The following is a 22,459-nucleotide window of genomic DNA, read 5'->3' as shown; positions in this document are numbered from 1 at the left end:
GAGCTGTTTTGCACAATGTGTCAAGACTTTAAGGTATGACAGACTAGCATTGCTGGGGGACTTTTCTGCCTGGAGTAGTCAGAATGTTCACTTTTTGGTGGATTCCCAAGCTGTTTTGCACTATGTGTCAGGATGTAGATTCTATGGCTGGAGAGTGATCCAGAACTCTTACCAAGGATTGCACCAGCATTTTATAAACATAAAAAAGGAAGGGTTTAAAAAAACAGGGAATGCTGGCGGGTTTTAGCTTTTGTAAGAGTTTTCCAATTAAAGTTTGAATGCTGCTAGGGAGTCATATTGTCTAAACTATAAAGTTGCTGTACCCACTAAGTACAAATTAAAAGTGAAATTGTTTTGGTGTGATCTACAAACCCATACTTAGTTCTGAATACTCAGCATACTATACACACATTCCCTGTAGATTAAAAAACCCTGTCCTTATTTTCTGTGGCATATAGAGTCCAGTTAGTCCTGTTAGGTGCTCTGTGATTTGCCTTATGAACTATGTCAAATTCTGTTCTCTCTGACTGCATTTTCATCATAAACGAAACCTACTCAGTGTATACCCTTTCCCAAGACCTAATTCCATGACCAAATATCAGAATGTCCTCATTTAGTGATCACCCAGTACCTCTCAGTCTTATCAAACAAGCTTCCCCTGCATATTAGATAATGTGACACCCTTGCACCATTCAAACATCAATTAGATAATGGATGGGATACTATAAATTCATCCTAGAAGACAATGGCTGAAAACCTCTAACTGTTCCAAAGTAAACATTATTGTGTCTCAATCCTGCCTATTCCTTCTCTGCTTAATTTTCCTCCCTTTACTCCAATGTCTCCAGATTCCCTTCCTCCAACATAATCCAAGCTGAAGGTATACTACTTATATTTTCCCAATCAACTCAACCTACAACCAACATCTGTTGAGTTATTAGTTCACTTTCAATGGTTTTTATTCAACAGCATTCTTGGCTAAACTACAATGGCTGACATACTGATGGCTTAACACTAGTATGTGATCCCAGGAACCTATAATCAATGGAGAAGTATCAACGCATTATGTAGAAATAATACACTGAACCCATGTATGTTCATGTATGTTCTGAAATGCTGCTTTTTGGAGCCACCAATAGTCAGGCCAGATTCCAGGAAAAAATATTCTTGAGGCAAGGTTCTGTCTCAAGGTCATGATCATTTTTAGGATATCTGTAATTCTAAAAGAAGGTTTGTACTTTTCTCTATCCCAAATTTACAAATATGGTATTATCCATGTTCCTATGGTTGGGTACATATGGTATCATACATGTCTTTGGGGGTGGGAATATATTGTGTTATGATATCCTCATAGGTGGGCACATTTTCTACTTCTGGAAGACTGAGTATAGGCACTGCCTCAGACCTAAGGGTAAGTATACTGATGGTGGTTAACTGAAAACTCAGGCATTCCCTGTTGGAAATGAATCCTTGATGCTATACCAAATTGTCATCACAACTGTAAAAGAGTGCAAAATCAGGGCAACTCATATGTCTAAAAGCAGCAAGGCAAACACTTCTGTTAATGTAATTTTCTTCTTTTTATGGATATAATTTTTCTAAAGAGCAGATACTTGTTAACAACATGCATTCATATACAACAGATTTCTTTTCTTACTTTAGTGCATGAAAGCTTTTTTACCAGAATTCTCTAGCCTCTCTCTATCACTTTCTCTTTATTTTGTCTGTTAATATCCTTTATAGATACAGGATATTCAGTTCCTATGCATTTTATTAATCCATTGTTAATATTATATATGAAGCATGTGAGAGCCACCATTGCCTCCTCCTTACTTTATCTTGTAGTAGAAGTAGTCACAGAAGAACAATATAACATTTTAGCCAGGTTGAAAAATAGTCTATATGCAGCACCATCATTGGTGCTCAAAATGGCATAGCGGCTAGATTGAGTAACATCCTCAAAAATGAGCACATATTTATTCATAAGTCATGCCTACTGGCCATTCAGGACAATGATGCTGTGTAAACAGGACCTTACAGAATGTTCATAGGTTCTTAGGTGTTTACTAGGCTAATGACCTCAAGGGCCTTTTTAAGCCTAGCCACGCATCCCAAATCTCTGACAAGTTCTGATACTCTTGATAACTGTAAGCATGGACCTGGAATATGAACCATTTACAGGTTACCTCTGTCCATTGGAGACATGGGTGCCAAATCAGGGATGAATTTCTGGTTTCCCATCCAATTGTCCAAGTTCCACTTGAATTGGATTAGGGAGGAATTCTGCTTCACATAGATGTGGAGCCTGTTCCATAGACGGGGTAGTCTCTGGAATACATACCTATCTCTCCAGCAGGTCCTATTTATACCACAGGTAAGGTTTACATCTTTAGAATGTGTAATTCTGGTGCTGTTTTTTTTTTGTGGATATGCAAGAGATCCATCAGAGTGGGTATGAAAATGCCCTGTATACCATGTTGCTCCAACCTCCAGAAATTAAGCCTTTCTGTCTATGCTACAAGAATGGCAAACACTGAAAAAAAAACAGTACCTGAAGAACATACGAAGCAGTAGTCATAGATGATAAAAAGTTGGAAGTAATCTTCTCTCTCTCTCAATTTATTATTTATTTATTTTTTTACATTTATTTACTGGGCCAGGCAGACTGGGCATTGACAATTTTTTTACCAGAGGTTCAGAGAGAAAAGCTACAAACAGAACTGAATACAAAAAGCATACAAATAATTAAACTTACAATAGCATATATATTTATTTTTAAACAGATAATATGCATAAGTTCAAGAGGTGTTCAGATTTTCAGACACCCGCTAAGCTACAAATTTGATGTGTCCACTAACTAAAAATTTAAATTGTTTTGGTATGATCTACAGACCAATACTCAATATAATAAATACACGTTCCCTACTTTACTGTAGAAATCATCAGAGTAAATTATTTACATGAGGCAAGAGCTACACAGAAGAACAGTACATAGGTTTATAGCTCTTATGCATTTCCCTGGTATAAAATATTAATTGATTACTGAAAACTGAAGATCTGGGTAGTACAATCATCTTAAACTTTAAGGAGCTTATTTTTAAGTTTCAAGTTTAAGAAACCTATTTCAGATATATGCACTTTGTTCTTGTTTTAGTTAATTTAAGATTAAGAAGATAATTTGTAAAGTAGGAATTTCATTTATTTTTTGAATTTTCATACAGTGTGATGGCTGAAACTGTCAGGATGATAACAGGAATATATAAAGTTGGTTTTATTAAAAAAATTCTGCAAATCAGTCTTGCGAGTAATGACTTACTCGATCCGAAACAATTAAATTCTGCACACAGTATGCTCACAACAATGAAAGTGGTGATGTTGCTATGTCAAATTCGGGTCTATATTAGAACATCGAAGTTTCAAAACTTCAAATGTTCTAATATCGACCCCTATTCAGCGAACATTTACAACATCGAACATGCAGAACAGCAAATTTTTTCCTAGGGAAAAAAATCCGCTGTTAAAAAACACATACAAACAACACAAGTACACCAAACAAACAGCAATCCACACACATGCACCTAAAATCTTACATCTAATCCTACACTAAACTGTACATACACCACTAACTATCCACTTACCTTAACCCAAGCCCTAACCCTAAGGTCCATCACTATCGCACTCTCACCTCACCCAAGCCCTAACCCTAACTCACCTACCCCTCCCTAACCCTCACGTCCACACAATTGTGCACTTACCTGACCCGTGCCCTAACCCTAACTCACCTAACCCACCCTAACCCTCACGTCCATACAATCGCACACATACCTAACCCGCGCCCTAATACTAACTCACCTAACCCACGCCCAATCGCACACTTACCTGAACCCGACCCGTAACTTTCCACCACAGTGCTGAAAATAGCAAAGTGACAGAAATGGACAACCAAATTCTTTCCCTAGGAAAAAATTTGGTTTTCTGTAGCTTCGCTATTTTCAGCGTTCGCTGAATAGGGGTTGATATTAGAACATTCGAAGTTTTGAAACTTCGATGTTCTAATACAGACCCATCAAATTCGATATTATGAACATTGCTCAACTTATCTGGTTGTCTGGAAATGTCCTACAAAGGATTTGTAAGGGGGAAAGCCCCCTTGCCCCACCTTGTGGGGGGCTATGCCCCCACACCCCTTGCTAATTTTATATTCTAAATCCAACATCACACTACAGTGAGGAAAAGGGCATTTTTCCTGATCCCCACTGTAGTGCAATCCAGTTTGAAACAGCAACATTCAAAACCACAAATGCAAGCTACTTGTTAACGTTTCAGAGGTGATGGGATTTACATTCGCAATTTTAAACTTTTACACCTTTACCCTCGACCTTATGAATGATGTTAAGTTTAAAACATTTGATAGTAAACAATAAAGTTTCATACTATCCAGGTATAATATGAAGGAGGTTTTAAATATAGTGAGGGTATTTACTTAGCTGAAAATAGATGTCGAAAATTAAAACGTTATTTCATCAAAATGACAATGGCAAAATCATCATATGTACTCACCTCCTCCTCTAAGAGATTTCTCATTTTCTTGATCTCTTCTGTCTGATTCTGGTATCTAATTTCTGCAAGCATGGACAGTATCTACAAACCCAAGTATTTGTGCTTTGCTTTCAACCATCAAAGGCTAAACCACCATACTCACGCTACATAATGAGCAGTTACCAGTGTTTCCATTTGGAGACAAAGTCCAGACACTTTACCAAACTGGTTAAAATTTTCCAGAACTGGTGGCAGCAATTTATCCACATATTTCAACATGCAGTCATCTACCAATAAACAACCTTATAAATGATGAGCATATTCTGTTTAGCAATTCTTGCATCATTTGAACAAGCATTTCCATTGTTAGTATAACAAAACATTGGCAATATTAGACAGCCTTGTCTTGCTCTTTGTACTTTTTTTAATCTTTTTGGACAACTGAATATCTACAGGGATGTAAAAACATGCATTATGACATGAACCTTGAATGTTGTTAATAAATATGTTTCTTCATCTGGCTCCTACCATATTGTGAAATAAATAGTCCCACTTCACTGTGTAAACACTTTATGTCAAATAGAAATATTTACCCCTCAGTCACCTGTTTCATCTCTACATAATCCATAAAACCAAACAAAAGCAGACCATTTAGTAGATGAAGTCTGGTCTTTAAAAAAAAAAAAGCACACACACACACACACACACACACACACACACACACACACACACACACACACACACACACACTTACCCCCCCAATGCTAGTTTTATCAGCCACATTTTCCAACCTACATGCTAGGACCATTACAAGAATATTTGCTGCTGCATTCATTAAGGATACAAGACAAAAACTGGCCATATGTTCTAGGTTACCCTTTAGAATAAATACATCAAATATATTTCTTTTCAACACCCCACTTTGGAATAATGTTTGACAAGGTGTACACATCTCAGAACACACAAGTTTAAACACATCCTTAGACAGTAAATTTGACCCAGCTAACTTGGCACCTTTTAAATGTTCTATGACTGGCACTATTTCTAGGAGAAATATTGACTTCCTTATTATTCCCTCAGTTATTCTTTCAGCTATACACTCTCTAATCCCACTCCCACTTAAACAATACATGGTTCACACTCCCTCCCTTGGAGTCAGAACTCAGCCAAACTTGTGTCCCATCTTTGTCCTTTATTGCTTCAATGGGTGCACCCATCTTTTTATTGGACTTACAAGGAAACGTGATATCAGTTTATTAGCTCAGGAATTCTGGACAAAGCCAAAAATAATGGGGTGGGGGGCTGGTGGGGGGATATGGCAGAGGACAAAAATCATGAACACTTTTAAATATTACCCTAATTCATTTAGGATGTTCATGGAACAACAGGTTTTGCATTAACATGAATTTTCTGAACAACAAAAAGTTTGAAATTCTAATATCTGGCATTATTGACTGACTGCAGTCCTCAGTGGTTTACCATAAAAACAAACATGTTATTAAAAACAAGGTAAAATATAAAGCAAAATCAGGGGTGTTCTGCAGAATCAGTAACAGTTGAGAGGTATGCAAGAAAACATCTTATTATCCATATCCCAGAGCATCCATCCCCTCCTACAGAATTCAACTTCCATCTTCCTTTCTTCCACCTTATTTAACTGCTCCTTCAGTGTCAAGATCCTAAAGAGATTTTCTTTAACATACCCACTTCCTTGCACAATGAGTTGCCAGCCGCTTAACTGTTTGTTCTGTTCTCTCTCTTTCACCCTTGTTTCTTGACCTTGTTTTCCTGAATCTTTAACTACTTCTGCCTTCCGTCCTGCTTTAATACCATCCAGCTGTACCTCCTCCATGCCGGTCCATTTCCTCCTAGTCACATGTACTGTGAACTGTATCCAAAAAAAAAAAATACCTGTATACCCCTCTACTTTCAGGGATTATACCTATATCTGCTTATACAGGGTAAACCCCCTATCCACAGACCATATTAACAGCAGAAATATGCGCTATTACCTTATCACAATTCTCTTTATCTACAAGCACTCGGTCAGAAAGTATACTAAGGTAACCATTCTGAACCTTCCAGACTGTCAACTCTAGCTACCCCGTACATTCCACAAACATTATTTTTCACCATTCATTTATGTATTTATTATTTATTTGTTTAATTGTGTTTGCTATGGTAAAACACTGATAAACATTGGCATCATAATGTAACAAAGCAATGTACAGTATTATAAATACCAGTGGTTTACATTTGTTAGTAAGCATTGAAAATCTGATAAACAATATATACATAGAAGATCTAACAAACCAAATATATGTACAGTTACATAACTGTAATAGCAAAGGAAGGGAAACTAAAGTTAAAGTAGAAGAAGTAGAAGGGGTGAGATATGGGTAGTAGTAACTAGGTTAGGAAAGGTGAAATAGACCAGTAAGATGAAAGAGGAGATTTGATTATGTCTAGAGGGTCTGAAGCAATAATTTTATGTTAAGCTGAATCACAGTTTAATGATATCCTTTTCTGTCATAAACATATTTAACTCTAGAATCTGATGTTGTCATTTTCATTTGTTCCTCAACTAATGTGTCTGGATCTGACACTTGGATCAGACTTGGCCACCTTCTATAGATTCTAGGATCTAATTCTCCCTTACCCATAATGGCCCTGACCACTACAATACCTCAGATCTCATTTGCCTCTCTTCGGGTTCAGATGGGATTGTGATCTCTCAAGCTCTAAGGGTTTTGTGAGTTCACTGAACTGCTTATTTAGCTAATCTTTTTTTTCCCTTATTAATCTTTTTTTGCTTTTCTTATTTTTTATAGTATCTCCCTTATGCCTATACCAGGTTGTGTCTTGGCATCTTTTCTACCAAAGTTGGTTCTTTTCTCCTATAGCATCTTTACCTCACTTGGGATTATTTCATTTTCCATTTTTACCATTGTTGGTATTTTTCTATTTTTCTCTTATATAAAAAACAGTAAAGAAAAAAAAGTGCAAACGTTCTATTTCTATCTTTAGTTAGTTACTGTTTGTGATTGTTGTGGGACCTTGTATTTCTTTCAGTATGGCCAACAAGCAGACTGGTTTTAAGAAGTGCATTTCCTGTGGGCATAAGATTACCAATTCTGATGCCCGCAGGAAGTGCATTTACTGCTTAGACCCATTGCATTTAGATACTCCCTGTTCCATCTGTGCAGCCTTTAATTCTGGGGCCACTAGTGACAGGTGAAATAAACTTGTCCTGAAAGGTCTGTTACCAGCTTCGGCTCCTTCTTCAGGTACCAGGGGCTCAAACCCCCTTACAAAAATCTAAGGATCCCAGGGAGCACCATAATCACTCTCCTGTTCAGTCTCCAAAGTCTGTTTTTACAGTGGAGCCACCCAAGAAGATTCCTAAGACCTTGGATCCTGAGCCTTCAGATCTGATTCTCATTGTGTCTTCATCTCCTCTGCCTCGTAGTCTGAGGTTTTCCCCTGAATGAGTGTCACCCAGATTAAGGTCTTCCTTTCTGTGGGGCATACCCAAGATTACTTCTAGGCCACCCTCCATGACCTTCTCTGTTAGGTTATCCTGAAGTCTGTCAGAAATGGAGGTGGATAGGATGATAAGAAAATTTCTCAGAACACAGATCCAAATGGGCATCTTGCTGGCTCCATCTCTCATTGTATCCATGAGCCATAAACTATCTTTTCAGCCTGTTGTTGCTCCTTCTCTGATCTGGCCTTCCATTTTGAAGCCTCAGATCTGAGATCCCTTAGATTCGAGTCATCAGATCTGGAGATTCTTATGTCTTCCACTCTGGCAATGTCCATGATCTGATTGGTGCCTACCCCCTCACAGTGTGATGGTCCTCAGAGCCCAAGCTTCAGATCCGAGGGGTTGACTTTGACTCCAAAACTTTCAGAGTTGTCTTCCCCTCAGGACTTTGGTGCTGGACAGCTTGGCTCTGACTCCTCCTTCCGAGCTAGGAGTCGGGGGGCCTGGGATTGTCTGCTCTGAGAGCTTCAGCTTCAGGTGGATTTTCCTCATCTTCTCCAGGCCATTCTGCCTTTGAAGTGGTGGAAAGGTCTTTTTTTCACCAGAGAGCAGTCTCGACCCTTCCTCCATTGTTTCCATACTTTGTTCCCCTTCAGATCCATGATTGAGTCAGGTCATCCTAACTCTCAGGGACAGCTAGCCCATATGAGCTTCCAATCAGTTCCCAGCAGGAACTCCCCACATCTTCTGATTCCTCACCAGAATACCCTACTGAGAAATTTCCTCAGAAGAATTCATGCAAAAAGAGGCACTTAGAATGTTTGCAGGGATCACTCACAGGAGACACTGATTTTGATGAAGGGGAAGGGTCCCCAGAGCTCCACCTGAGGATACCTCTTTCAGAGATATCCTAGAGATCCTTTGCCAGAAAGGTGGTTGGTCTTCCCAAACCCCCTTTCAGGAGGAATCATTGTTCTTAGAAGAGTTTGGGTTTGGACCATCTATGTCTTGGGTTACCCCCCCCCCATGGATGAGCTTGTAGATCTTGTCTTCTGCAGGGCATGGAAGGAACTGGAATACATGGAACCAATTCACAAATGCCCAGACAAAATTTTAAGTGCTCTTGTTGACAGATAGTAATGGACTAAAGGTATTCCTGTAGATGAAGTGATTGTTGCGGCAGCCACCAAAAAGGAGTGGGCTGAACTAAGTTCCACTCTTTATCCCCCTAACAAAGAGTCTAGAGCATTGTACATGTTTGGGAAGCAAGTGTAAGCAACATCTGCCTTGTGATTACTGAACTACCTGGCACATTCCACCATATTACAGAGAGACATAGTAATGGAACTCTCTAATTCTGCCCCATGGTCCATGTCCACAGAGGAACAGAAGTCATTTTTCCTCATGACTGTCTACCTTACACTCTATTACAAATTTGTCCATGAAGTTAATATTGCATGCAACTGAAGGTACCTCAAGGGTAGCCAGTTCAGACATAGCCATAAAGAAACATGCCTAGATGTGGTTGTGCAATTTTGTGGAGCCCGTTGAGGCATCAATCATCAATGCTGCTTTTGATGGACCTTCTTTTATTGGGACAACCATTAAAGAGACTGTCTTCTGCAGCAAACAGGATGGAAAGACCTTGCTTACCACCAGAATCCACTTTTCTACCCTGCAGAGACCTTTCTCTAGGAATCAGAGCAGCCCAAGACATCAGAAAGTTGCTATACAAAAACAACCATCCAAGAGATCCGCCAGACCAAGCAGGATCTGGAATTTAATCAAGGTTCTTTTTATTGCCAAAAAAGACATGGGAACTGAGACCTATCTTGGATTTCAGTTATCTAAATCAGTTTGCAAAGAATACCTAATTCATGATGGTCACGGTTAAGGCCATTCTAACTTTCCTACAGAAGGACGATTGGATGTGCTCAATCAATCTTCAAGATGCATATTATCACATCAAAATGAACAGGTGTTCTCAAAGGTATGTATGCTTCCAGCTGGGAGCCAGTCATTATCAGTTCAGAGGCCTGCCCTTCAGTCTCACCACAGCCCTGAGGGTGTTCAAAAAATGCATGGCAGCGGTAGCAGTTCACCTGAGACTGCTCAAATTCGGAATGCTTCCTTACTTAGAAGACTGGATCCTCACTGCACTGACCAGGCATCTGCTCATGAAAGCCAGAGACTCTTTACTCCAGCTATCTCACTTGCTGGGAATCACTATCAGTACGGACAAATCAAAACTTCAACCAGTCCAAGTCTTGGAGTTTATAGGGTCTCATTTAGACACAGTCAATTCTCTAGCTCCTCTGCCTCAAAACAGAGTTCTTACATTGAAAACACATATCAAAATTATTTTTTCTCTTCCTTCTTCCCTGCAAAGCTGGTCTTCAAAGCTCTAGGGTCAATGGCTGCTGCATTTACTTTAATTCCCACAGCTCATCTCCACATAAGAATTCTTTAAAGAGCACTATCAGTGCAATGGTCCTTTCAACACCCCTTGAGACAGCTGATAAAACTGTCGCAGGCTTGCAGAAAGTCTCTTCTTTGGTGGATTCACTCCAAGGAGATCGGTCAAGGATGTCCATTTATCTTTCTTCCCCCAAACATCACATCAACTACAGATGCCTCCCAGCTGGGGAGTGGGGAGAGGGGGAATTACCTGGGCTGGACTGTGCAGAGCACGTGTTCCCCACGAGAGACCAATTTGCATATCAATGTGCTAGAGTTGAGAGTAGTGGTTCCAGCATTGCAGGCTTTTCAGAGCTTTCTCCCTATAGCGATTATTGGAATACAAATGGACAACATGTCAGTAGTCTGGTATATCAACAAACAGGGGGAAACTAGATCTTACCCCCTTTGTCAAGAAGCAATAACAGTATGGCAATGGGCGATCTCATCCAACTGCTTTCTTGTACCGAGATATATACCAGGGAAATCCAACATTCTAGTGGACAAACTCAGCAGGACCATCCTCATGCCTCACAAGTAGTTTCTCAAACAATCAGTGGCGAACATGATCATCAACAAATGGGGGTCAACCTTGCTGCAACCGATTTGCATCCCCCCTCAACAACAAATACAGCATGTTCTGTGTCTTTATCCCATCTCATGGACAGTCACCGAGAGATGCTCTAGTCCATGTCTGGCCCTCTAGTCTCTTTTATGTTTATCCTTCCCTACCTTTCATCCCCAAGATCTTCAGAAAGCACTTCAGTTGAAGAGCACAGTTATCCTCATTGCTCCTTTCTGGCCTTGACAGGTGTTGATCCCCATCCTTTTTCTCACCTAGTACAGCTTCCATTGATGCTGGATCACAGTCCAGACCTCCCATCTCACCTGTCAGGGTAGATTCACTTGAACATTGCTGGCCTCAAGTTGGCCATATGGTTTCTCCAATTCCAATGATGGCTAGACTTTCCAGGCATTCCTCCCCAGTTTGAAAAATCCTAGTCTCCTCTCATAAATTTTTGTGTAGGAAGATTTACAAAAGTAAATGAAAAAAGTTTTGTTTTTTGGGCTCATCAGAGAGAGTTAGATCATTTTACCATACCACCTCCTGCTATTTTAGATTTCCTTGCCTCAATTTATGAAGGTGGGGCAAGTTTTTCCACTATTAAAGTTCATTTAGCTGCCATCTCCAACTTACACATCAGAGATAATGCTTCTCCTTTAGTGTCTTCTTAATTATGTAAGGCTTTTCTTAAGCATACCTTTTTAAACAGACCTCCAATAAAGGATGCTACTTCTTCTTTTGAACCATCAACTAAAGTAGATCCAAGTTTTTTTCATGGAAAACTGTATTTCTGGTGGATATTACCTCTGCATGACGAGTATCTGAACTCCAAGCACTATCTTCCAAACCACTGTATTTGATTTTTCACAAAGACAGAGCTACTTTATGCACAAACCCTTCCTTTTTACCAAAAGTTGCCTCTGAAGCCAACATCAATCAAGTGATCACTTTACCAATTTTCTTTTCTAAATTTGAAAATAAAGGTAAATACGCCCTTTATCTTCTAGACATTCATAGACAAATTCATTTTAACCTTCACAGGACCAATGAGTTTAGGAGAACTGATCAATTATTTTTCTTCTTTGCTAATAATAGAATGGGAAAACCAGTTTCAAAAACTACACTGGCTAAATGGATAACAGATTGTATCTCCTGTGTTTATACCTTGAGAGGCATAACATTACCAAGATAACCAAAGGTACATTCAACCAGGTCAATGTCCACAACAGCTGCATTTTGGGATAGAGCATCCATTGATGATATTTGTGCAGCTACTACATGGTCTAATACCCATACTATCATTGCTCACTACAAATTGGACATCATCTCCAGAAATAGGGCTGTTTTTGGTTCCACAGTTCTCCAGAACATCTCTCCATGAAGGCCACCCAAGGTTACCCTAGCTGGGGACTCTGTCCCATTAGTTGAGGAATGAATGAAAATGACAACATCAGATACATAAGTTATATACTCAGCATAACATTCCATCTGTGCTGTCCATTTTCATTTTCCACAACTTCCCTCCCTCCTTTACCCTGTCCATGTCTTTGTGAAAGTCCTAACAGAATTGTTGATAGGAACCATAGTTCCTGTTTGAGGTCTTGATCTTTCAGCTATCACTTTTCTGTCATAATATTGTTATTGTATTTTCTGATAATAATCCATATAATAGCAGCAAACTCAATCTCAGGCATTGCAATGGTCCGGAGCTATAGGCACCACTAAGCCCAGTTAACTGGATCACATTAAGTGTAGTCCAAACTACATAGGAAAAAAATGAGAATTGTGGGAACAATACATACAGGGAAGAATTTCATTGTGTTATAATATCACCAGTTCCTGCACTTTCTTCAATAAGCTGAATTACCATAAATTTAAAAGTGAAGTTTTTATAAGTATTCAATGTATGCCCAGCAGGAGTGCTCTTGCAATTTATTTTAATAATATCATAAATATGCTCATTTATTCACTCTCTCAGCATGCTATTCATTTTGTCTACAAAGAACGGGGTGCAAACAATGAATGAAGCTATATGTACTAAGTTCTTACTTTTAAAATATATATAGCTGGACAGTTTAAAAAGTAAGAAATTAATACATATAGGTTTAGACTATAATCCAAACCATTGTTGAAAGAAAGGCAATTAATTATTAGCCATGATGTAATGCTGGTGAATTTAAATTGCTGCACTTTGGTAGTTTTTATCATACTAAAGAAGTACAATAGGCACAGAAATGCTGGTGTATGTTTGGAACTTTGATAAATAGCTTGTCTTCATGGCACCAGGTTGCATTTTTGCTTTGTGCAAAGGTAAGAAAGATGAAACAAGAGAGGGAAATAAGTGTTAATATATTAAAGCAGAACATTAACTAGAGAGAGTGTAATAAACTGAGGAAGAAGGAATTTGGTAAGCTTTTATAACATAATTGGAATTACACCTTTTGCCACAGAGAAAGTTAATTGTCATCTGTATTTTCTTTCCTGAATATTATTCAGAGTACTGACAGCCACCCACTGCCACTGGGCTGGTTTGCACTACCCGAGGCATCTTACACCAAATTGTTTACTTTTTCCCCTTAAGCTGTAAAAGTGACTTTTGCATTGCCAAGTGGTGCACAAATACACCAAAATATTTATCAGAAGTATTCAAACAGCTTTTGGGGAATAACAAGTCGAAGACACATGGACAGAATCATAATGTATATGTAACAATGTGCACATATAGTAATGAATTGCAGTGATGCATTCAGTCATGTCACATTTTATTGACGCATCAGTAGTATCATGTATGTCTGATAATATCAAGACTTTAGCTGATGCCATGGGAATGGAGAAGGGCACAGGGATCAAAAGAAATGCTTTGATTATACACACAGCACACACAGTTCACATTTAAATAATTTGAAATGATTTATCTGTCTGCCAGTTTTAGTCAGTGCTACCATACTTGAGATTCCCACATCAACACATTCATACAACAAAATAAGTGTGAAGAATTATTATGAACTCCCTCACTGAAATTATCTGGGAACAGGTTTCGATCCCTGCATCACCTGTACTGTTTCTCTAAGCTGAATACTCCTGCATGTTATACCACAGATATACAATTGTAAGAATGTTAATGTGTTCACGCAGTACTGTTCAGACTGCCACGTAAAGTTCAACAATGTCAAGACTTCATTGCTCTGTTGATGACATTCCAAATAAAATTTGTCATTTTTCATCTTGGGCAGTGAAATGCATTTCAATGGTGCACAATTCCAAACAGCGGGCAAATGATACAAGAGAAAAAAATATTGTAGATCACATACATTACATGTGCACATTTATTCAAAATTGTGTTGCAACAGGGACCTGCATGGATTTGACCCCTCAAACAAGGGTATTGAAAGTAATTATTTCACACTATTTTTCCAAAGTTGCCACAGACAGACATATTTAGAAGGTGCTAAAGAGTTTGTATGTCATAATAATGTGACATTGTATCACATCACACTGGATGTGCAACAGAAACAACTTCTGAAGGTTGTCCTTTCACGTTTGACAGTGAATGTCTGTCTGATTGGTATGTACTCACACTATATCAAACAAAGACTGCAAACACTGCAAGTGTATCCAATTCTTTCTGTCTGGTGCCAAATTTCATTATTCGTGCTTTCATTATATCAGTTCTATCTCTGTTATGCCTAAAGTACTTCCTTTAATATGAATAACATTTCTTACTTTGGACTAATAACTATAGCAATTAAAGCCAGCATTTGAATGTTAAGACTATCAGTCTACTAAATTGGTGAATGCACTTTCAGACTTTTCATTAAGTCTCTTCTCCCTGATACATCCTCAATAAGTTTATATCAAAGAGAGGAGGCTGTGAAAGCTGATTGCTCTTGCAGTCACAGTACACATAGACACCTGCTAGCCATTAACAGTGAACACTTCTCAGTGCTCATCTTTGCATTGCTAGCATGTGTGCATGTGATGTGTAGATCCTACACCATGTTTACATTCCCAACACTTAGTGCAGCTTTTGGTATTCAGAAATTTAAAATAATTTCACATCCCATTTGCATACTCACAGTGCTCATAGGGCTGACTCTGCACTATATAAAGGTAATTATGTAGCTAATGCTCTTGTATCATAATGGGGAGACTGTTTTGAAACACAGAGCTCAATACTGCTAGGAAAACAGACTTTAGGAAATGTACTTATTTTCTACAGTGCTGTATTGTCAAGGTGCATTGCTATTTTTAACTAATGGTTTTATTTTAACATTAAAATGTGAAGTGCCATAACCACTAAAAATGTTTTTTATTATTATCATTTTTGTACTTTTATCCCTTTATTTTGCCATAGCCGTGTCTGCATTTCTACAATTGTGCTACTGAATGCTACATGACCAATTATTTTATTTTGTATGTCATGTTTGCCCAATTACTGCAGATGGTTGTATTGTAAATATGTAGAAAGCTCTAACATTTTTATTTGTGCTAGCAGGTAAAGAAAAATGTGTTCTGTTTGTATATCTATCTGACTGAACTCCACAGCCGTGTATATAGCAATTATAACAGTTTGGTGTTGCTTTTCTTATGCTCCATTTATAATTGTTATTGTTAATGCAATGTATTACACAGCTAATCCTGTGCTATCTCCATTATATAAGTGTTATGAAATCAGTGCTGATGATTGAGTTTTAAATATACTTTTGGGGGGGGGGGTTGGAGGGGATAACTTGGGTGTAGTCATAGTGAGCATTTAACAAGTTTAAATTGTTTGTGTGCATATTGGATGCATAAAGTCACACAGAAGTGAATTCACAGCCATCCTGTTTATTATATATTTAATTTTTATGTATGTTTTCTGATTCATCTCATACAGGTATATGGTACCCAAGAAGAAATATGTATCATGTAAGCCAACATATAATGACACAAAAAATTAGATAATTTTGCAGGCCTTGTGTCACCATGGGACTTTTCTGTTAGGGAGAATAACAGTGATCTATCTGCCTGAGACAGTAATTACAGTTCCAATTTAGGTTGCTCATATGAAGAATTTTAGCATTTAAAGGTTAATCTAATACTAATTTTTTAATGGAAGATCATTTGACTCCATACTATCAATGGGATATAGCCTGTGTCTCAAATCAAAAGAAAACAGCACACCAAGCACCACTTTTGACAATGACTGAACATATTAAACAAAGAGCAGTACATGGTTTTATTAAACAGCATTTGTATTTCTGTGACGTACAGTAGTTTTAGAATTAATAAAACTCAGCCACTAGATCATTATCAATTTTTAATTTTATGCAGTTATTCAGAACTTGGTTACTGCATATTTTTCTTGCCAAATGTCTTGAGACCTTTGGGTAAAATGACCCAATCTAAGTTATATTTTGGGCAGGTAAACTGGATGATTGGGGTTTTACTCTGCCAGAATATAGTTACAAATATTCTCCAGCCACCTGATCATCTGTTTTCTGATTACCCAGTCAACCCAATAAATATCTCTATATATAGATATTAATACCTAGTCACTTATTGTTTGATTATGAGGAAATCTGGTAAGCTGCCAGACTTTCTTAGTAACATAAATAAATGAAACCTGCAGCAAACTTGTTAACCAGGACCTCTGTACTTCATTCAAATATATGTCCATTCCAGCAGGAATGCTTATTTAGAATATAATGCCTGCGTATATTTTCCAGACACATTCTTCAAAAACTTTCATTTAACTTTACTTATAAGCCATACATCTAAAACATTTAGAACACAGTGTCAGCAGATATTTACCATATGCGTTACCCTAAAACTTTCTTTTAACTTTACTTATAAGCCATACATCTAAAACATTTAGAACACAGTGTCAGCAGATATTTACCATATGCGTTACCCTAAAACTTTCTTTTAACTTTAGTCATAAACAATACATCTGCTGCAATAAATACACTATTTACATTTTCCTTTCTTCTGATTAATGAATTTAAATGATATGGCATTCTTTCTGTATAGACTGAATAGGTTTTTATTTTTGTAAAAATGTAGACTTATACAGCAGCCGAAAATTCAATTGTTTACTTTTGGAAGATACTGTGCACTTTGTGAGACCTGCGACATTCATGGTTATAAAAAAAACAGATTTTAAGATTGCTTTGTTCCTAGCTTTCACTGTTGCCTGAATAACTAAGGTCAGCAACTTCATAATCATCTTCAAAGAAAGGTGGCCATTTTATGAGTTCATTGCTACCACCTCAACTAACCTCTTTACTTCACTTTATAAGATAACTTTGAAATATTACTTTCCAACCTAGCCTTTTCTAATACTCAACTCTGAAAATGTCAGAACCAGTCTTCACCCATATAAGCTTTCTCTTCCTGTTTCTAGTCATTGCCACTGCATTTATTTCGCCTACTTACCTGCTGAATTCCTTAACTTTTTTTACTTAAAGGGGCAATAAGAGGCTGCGCATTGCTAGTACTGCTCCTGAAAACATATTTATTATTTCAGCATTTGCTTATTTTCTGCAATGATTAATTTAATAACTCTGCTAACCCTGCAGCTATTTATTGTTCTTTCTTTATATGCTTACTAAGTACTTTGCATTCTTACACATTACATTTGAACAGACAAACTATGGACTCCCAAACAAAACATAATTGAAAAAAATTCTGTTCATTTATTAATACTGCTGCACAGTAGATAACCACTCACACACACACACACACACACACACACACACACACACACACACACACACACACACACACACACACACACACACATGCAAACACACACACACACAGTTTTCTGGTTCATAAGTCCTACGTTTAGGGGTATTCATGTCCTTAAATGACAACTGCACGGTCCTGTAAATAACTTTTTCTTCTATAACACAGTCCCAGCTATTTCAGTCTCATCCTTTGTCTCCTAACTGTGTCACTCCATAGTCCTCAAACCCCATGGCTGTTAGCAAGGTATTTCATAAATGAAATAAATAATTATATACACGTGTAGCTTTTTTTATTTTTATTTTTCTTAAGTAATTCATATATGCAAGAAATAATTCTTCATGTGTAGCTTGCTATATTTTATTTTTCTTAAGTAATTCATATATAAAATAATTAATTCTACAGATATGTAACTTGTTCTATTTTGATTATTCTTAACAAGCTAGCCTTCCTGTGATTTGAGAACAGAGATCTTACTTGCCTGACAGTCATTGCTTATACAAATGCTAACTGTGGAATTCAATACCCAAAAGTACAGAATGTTCCTAGTATAGAGCTTTTAGCAAGTTATAACCTTAACCTATTCTATACTGACAGAAAACAACAATAGACATTTATCTTCAGGAGTGTGTGCATCAAAAAAGAAGTCAGCAAAAACTGGAAAGATGTTAACAAGAGAAATGCCACTTTTCCAGTTTCAGTGCTATAACAGAACTAGGCTAAGATGCACTCATGCTGTTCTTAAAGAATTGGCTGACATTACCTTAAAACACCACGCAGGTATTATTATAAAACATGCAAAGCCATAGGAAAACTACAGGAAAAAAAGTTCTGCTAGGAAAGAGGTGACAATATGCATAAGTATCTTTTTTTCAGAAAAGTATTGGCAGTTGGCAGTTTATTGGAAATAATCACTTCTAGTCTAGCTGATCAGGATAACTATGCCAGTTCCAAAAATAAAGTACTGAAATAGTAAATAATATGAATTGTCAAAAGGTTGGAAGATACAAATACAGCTGCTTGAAGGACTGCACTAGTAAGTACTATAGAGGAAATAAATAAATAATATAGAGGAAATAAATATAGAGGAAAACAGAGATAAAGTTTGGTCACAGTATCTGTCCAGTAAAAGCCTGGCCATACTAAACTACTATCAGCAACTAAGAAATAATTAAAAAACAGGCAAAAATGACAAAAAAATTCTACTGTATAGTAATCCAACAAAAATATCAAAACAACTCCAAAAATTCTGGGCAGCTATAAATCAGCTCTTATAGCCAGACAAATCTGTAACCCCAACTCCCTTCACCACAAATACACAAGATAGTATACCTACTTCACCAATACCATTCTAAACTTAACCAAAACAAACAGCACTGTGCCTCTAAAAATCCCTACTGAACCCAATGAAACATCCAACAATTTTTCTTTTAAGCTCATTCAAACTTTTACTATAAAAAGAGTGCTCCATAAACTTAAACCTACTACCCTTGCTGCTGATAAACTACCCGCACACTATCTTCATGTAACTGCTGACGTCATAGCCTATCCAATCACTATATTGATTAATCGCTCCATAACTGAGCATCACGTTCCCAAATCTGGAGAACGTCCTATGTAATACCCCTACATAAAGGGAGAACCTGTACAGACCTTTCTAACTACAGACCAATCACGATTCTGTCACCCTTATGCAAAATCTTAGAAAAATGTATTCACTCTCAAATCATGAATCAACAACTCTCTAATAATCTTCTAGTTAACATCCAACATGACTTTTGATCTAACCACAGCACTACTACAGCTCTATTAAGCTTTACAGACATCATCAGCCATCCCAGAAATAATGGACAGCTAGTCTCCTCAATATTTTTAGATACGTCCAAAGCCTTTGATACAGTCTCCAATCAAAAACTTCTACATGAACTCCAGTCTTTTAAACTAAGCCATTCTGCTCTTCAGTGGTTCCATGACTACGTATCAGACTGTCATCAAGCCATAAAATGGCAAAATGAATTCTCCCCTACACTACCTGTTACACTAGGTGTACCTCAGGGTCCAATTTTAGGTCCACTCCTATTCAATATCTTTACTAACAAGCTCCACTCTGTTACAAACCTTGTCACAATCATACAATATGCTGATGACACCACGCTCATCTGTGCATCCCCCTCCCTCTCTAAACTTCAAGAAAAAAACAGCTCGCTTTCTCTGCGGTAGAATCCTGCCTTGCAACTCTTACTTAATCCTGAATCCCAATAAGACAAAAACTAATGATCTTCTCAAATAATAAGCCCTCTGACCACCACTCACCCTTCCAAATCTATACAGCTAATATCACCAAGATCGAACCAGTATCACACAGCAAGCTACTTGGCATCACAACTGATCACAGCATGAAATTCGATAAGCAGCTGTGAACTGTTGTAAAGAAAGTACACATAAAACTAAGCTCTCTGTACAGATCTAAACCATATCTCACTGACAGGACTCATTTACTGTCTCCCCTCCTCTATGCCTCCTTCACCAACCTGAAGAAAACTGATCTAGCCAAACTAGATGCTTGCTGTAACAAGGTTGCGAGATTTGCTAATAACTCCCCATGCAGATCACATCACCGCAATGCCTTACAACAACTAAACTGGTTGGAATTACCTAACATCCTTACATTCAACCAGCTTATAGTAGCTCACAACATAATATATCAACTTGAAAATTCCCAGCTCTTCAAGATCTACTTAAAACCCAATCTAATATAAAGCAACTCAGATCTTCTGTCAAACTTTTATTACAAGTCACTAAGGGCATAATCTTCCATGGAGATTGTCTCTACTCCAATTGCAGCTACAGGACAAGTCTATGACATTTTCCTGAATCTTAAAATAGTGAACACCTCTTCATCGAATGCCTATTTAGGGAAGCTACCAATCGTCGAACGGACTTTTCAGTGAAAGTTTTCCTATGGCAAGACAACGGTAGGCTACTCTAGCTACTGAAAAGAAAATAATAAAACTTAACAACTACCAACTTTGAGATTGCACTACAGTGGGGAAAAAGGGCAAATTCCAAATGGTGACCAACCACTGCCCAAAATTTAAACCACTTCTCAAGTCACACCTATCTAACTCCTGGCTTTGCTCTTGTCTACATCCCGACTGAATATTGTGTCTATTTAATCCTTCCTGAGAAATTCCAATACCAGATCTTGAATTTACTAAGCTATCCTTAAATCTCTTACGCCTGCTTTTTTAACCGCTACGACATACATCTAACTATGTTTCAATAAATATTATAATGTCCTTTGTACATAAGTGCGTTGTCATTTCTCTTATTGTATGATGTTCTTTATAACACATTTATGATTATTATTAACCAAAGGAGCTAAAGTTGATCATCTTATCATATGTTTTGTATTTTTCTTATATTACATATATATTATTTGTAACTTATTTGAAGGTCTCAACTTAAGTTTGCATTTTTGTATATTATGCATTCTCTGAAGGGGTTATTTTTGTTGTCTCATGTCATCCTATGATTGTAGTTTCTTAGATTATATTTTCTCTGTAATTAGTGAGTCTCCCCAGGCCTCCACTGAAAATGGGTTACCTGCCCGGTTGGACTGTCCTGGTAAACAAACATAAAATAAATAAATAAGTAAACACTACAAGGATATGGTATGGTTTCTGGAATATGCTTACTACAGTTCCCATTAGCTAAATATATAACAAACATGCATGTCTTTATCAGCTGAATGACTGTATCTGCTGCAGCTGCATGGGTGTTGGAAAACAGCAGCTGAAAAAGTAGAAAAATGTATTTACTCGAGAGAATTAAGCAGCAGCTGTGAAGTAAAGAGGCATAATCACAAACTGCTGTTTTTATTGATTAGTTTAAAAGTTTCAGCATATTCTGTATAAAACCTGGCACACTGGTCTCTGATCTCTACCTTGAACATCTAGTACCGATGGATAGATGTTAGCCCTAGCTAAGTCAGCAACCTTGTGCACATTTTCATCATTGTAGCAGAAACTGGTATTCAGGGAGTTGTGGTGCAAGGTAGCAGCTACTTCAACATATATCAAACTGCCTGATATTGTTTGACACAGCCACACACACACACAAGTTTTTTTTTACCTTCCCACTCTTGGTTCCTGTTACAGCAGATCCTAAACCTTGTATCCTCAGTATATGATGCTTGATTATTGTTGCATAGCTTCTTAACTCCTGAAACCGCAGAGAAGGTCAGAGGTTATCCCTCCCAGGGTCAGGCAGTAGTGACACTGCTCCTTGTGTATGTTGTAGCAGTGGAGTAAACCAGCCTGAGATGCTAATACTATCCCTGAAATGCTCCTGAAAAACTTTTTTTCTATTTTGTGGGACAAAGTCACATCTGGGGAGCTGTTTAAAGTGTGGGTAGAGATGCATGCCATTCCTTTTTCTGCACGTGTGTGTGTGTGTGTGTGTGTGTGTGTGTGTGTGTGTGCATGTGTGCGTGTGTGCGTGCGTGTGTGCGTGCATGTGTGCATGTGTGTGTCTGTGTGTGTGTGTGTGTGTGTGTGTGTGTGTGTGTGTGTGTGTGTGTGTGTGTGTGTGTGTGCTTGTATCTATCTGTGTGTGTCTATATGTATACATGTATATATTATGTTTCCTAGGTATAAGCCAAGTCAGGTATTTCATGAAGG

The sequence above is a fragment of the Protopterus annectens genome, chromosome 1.part0, assembly GCF_019279795.1.
Source record: "Protopterus annectens isolate FY-2018-M chromosome 1.part0, PAN1.0, whole genome shotgun sequence".
NCBI classification, from domain to species: Eukaryota; Metazoa; Chordata; order Ceratodontiformes; family Protopteridae; genus Protopterus; species Protopterus annectens.
The sequence above is the reverse complement of the archived record's forward strand: the minus strand, read 5'-3'. Positions refer to the sequence as shown.